The sequence below is a fragment of the Stomoxys calcitrans genome, chromosome 1 (assembly GCF_963082655.1).
Source record: "Stomoxys calcitrans chromosome 1, idStoCalc2.1, whole genome shotgun sequence".
NCBI classification, from domain to species: Eukaryota; Metazoa; Arthropoda; class Insecta; order Diptera; family Muscidae; genus Stomoxys; species Stomoxys calcitrans.
In genome coordinates, this window is record NC_081552.1 from 266,065,072 (window position 1) to 266,067,732 (window position 2,661).

The window sequence follows — 2,661 nt, forward strand, 5'->3', positions numbered from 1 at the left end:
ACCAACACGCAGCCAGTTTGGTGGCAGGTAGTCAATCAACTGAATGCTTGGCTGGTCTTAACGAAATTAAATGATAAGAAGAATTTATTGTTAGTATTGATGAAGGCATACATAGGTAGGTACGTCCATACCTCCTTCAGTCCGTCGGCTCGCCCCTCCATCCAACACTTACGTGCTAACATTTAATAATAACATTGGCTTTTTTCCATCTCTCGCTCAAACGCTATCTCTGAAACACACACATACCACCCCCCACCCCAAGTTGCTCGAATTGTTGGAGTTGACACGAAGAGCGAAAGAGAGTAGATGTGAACTTTAGAACGATCGATTGGGAGTGAGCGCCCTCGGTGCGATTGTTCTTACTAAGCGTGTTTTTGTTTGTATTGCCCTGAAAACGGTTTGGAGTGGGGGAGCGGGCCTTAAAATGAATAATTTTGATTTAGAGTTACAAATCGTAACGAGATAATCTCAGAAACAAAGACGCGCAAGTCCAACAAAGATGAGTTTGCTGAAAAGATTTTGCGCATTCATATTAGTATTTTTTTTTGTTATACACCTCAGTACACATACATTCATGCATATACATGTACAGAATGTTAGTGTTATAAATAACTTTGCGATTTTAAGTGAAATTTAAGAAACTCAAGAATCCTGGATTAGTATCTAAACTCATAAGAAAGTGAAATGTAATTATCGACTTAAAATGTCTGTAACTAATTACAAGCCCAAATGAGACACTTCAATTCTGGAAACTTGAATCTACGTTACTGCTAGCCGGCTATAAATGCAACATATTAGACATATTAGAGCTTCAAAACAATAATAAGCACATATACGGGCAAATATTCGAAAAATAGGAATTTAGGGGGTCTCGGGTCCAATAGCCACCCCTGGCTACGTCTCTGGTGTACACCATAAATTACAAAAGACTTGGCGGACTAAGCACCAGTGCAAAAGGTGCCGGAGATATTATTCTACCTCCGTGTTTCATTCCGATTTAGGGTCTAAGACCCATAAAAGCCACTCTTATTATCCGATTTAGCTGAAATTTGAGAAATTAAGTTGTGTTAGGCCCTTCCGCATCTTTCTTCAATTTGGACCTGATCAGTTCAGATTTGGATATAGCTGTCATATAGAGCGATCTCTCGATTTAAAGTCTTGCGGCCATAAAAGGCGCATTTATTGTCACGTTTTGCCAAAATTTGGGGCAATGAATTAAATTAAGCCCCTTGACATACTTCTGCAATATGGCCCAGATCGGTCCAGATTTTGATATAGCTGCCATATAGACCGATCTCTCAATTTAAGGTTTTGGGGCCATTAAAGGTGCATTTATTGTCCAATGTCGCCGAAATTTGGGAAATTGAATTGTGTTAGGCCCTTCGACATCTTTCTTCAATTTGGCCCTGATCGGTACAGATTTGGATATAGCTGACATATAGACCGATCCCTCGATTTAAGGTCTTGCAACCATAAAAGGCTCAATTATTGTCCAATTTTGGCAAAATTTGGGACAATGAGTTGTGTTTCTTTCAACATCGGTCTTCAATTTGACCCAGATCGGTCCAGATTTGGATATAGGTGCTATATAGACCGATCTCTCGATTTAAGGTTTTGGGACCATTGTCCGATGGCGCCGAAATTTTCGACAGTGAGTTGTGTTAGGCTCTTCGACCTCCTTCTCCAATTTGGCCCAGATCGCTCCAGATTAGAATATAGCTGCCATATAGACCGATCTCTCGATTTAAGGTTTTGGGCCCATAAAAGGCGCATTCATTGTCCGTTGACGCCGAAATTTGGGGCAGTGAGTAAAGTTAAGCCCCTCGACATATTTCTGCAATTTGGCCTAGATTGATCAAGATTTGCATATAGCTGCCATATAGACCGATCTTCGAATTTACGGTTTTGTGCCCATAAAAAGCGCATTTATTGTCCAATATCGCCGAAATTTGGGAAAGTGAGTTGAGTTAGGCCCTTTGATATTCTTCTTCCATTTGGCTAAGATCGGTCTAGATTTGGAAATAGCTGCCATATAGACTGATCTCTCGATTTAAGGTTTTAAGCAAATAAAAGGCGCATTTTTTGTCCGATGTTGCCGAAATTTGGGACATTGAGTTGTGTTAGGCTCTTCGACATTATTCTCCAATTTGGCTCAGATCGGTCCAGATTTGGAAATAGGTGCCATATAGACCGATCTCTCGATATAAGGTCTTGCGACCATAAAAGGCTAAATTATTGCCCGATTTTGGCAAAATTTGGGACAGTGGGTTGTGTCTCTTTCAACATCGTTCTTCAATTTGGCCCATGATCGGTCAAAATTTGGATATAGGTGCCAAAAAGACCGATCTCTCGATTTAAGGTTTTGGGCCAATCAAAGGCGCATTTATTGTCCGTTCTCGCCGAAAGGTGGTTTACATATATATCCGAGGTGGTGGGTATCCAAAGTTCGGCCCAGCCGAACTTAATGCCTTTTTACTTGTTTTTATTAAAATATAAAAAATGCCCTAAATGTTGTTTAAAAGTTCAAAAAATTTGTATGGGTTCATTCAAAAGCTTAAAACTTTTAATTTAATATCAGCAGACAGTGTTTGCTGCCCTGAATGCGACATTGGACTCCTGGACACCAACCAATACCCGGCGAAACCATCGAATCTGATTGCA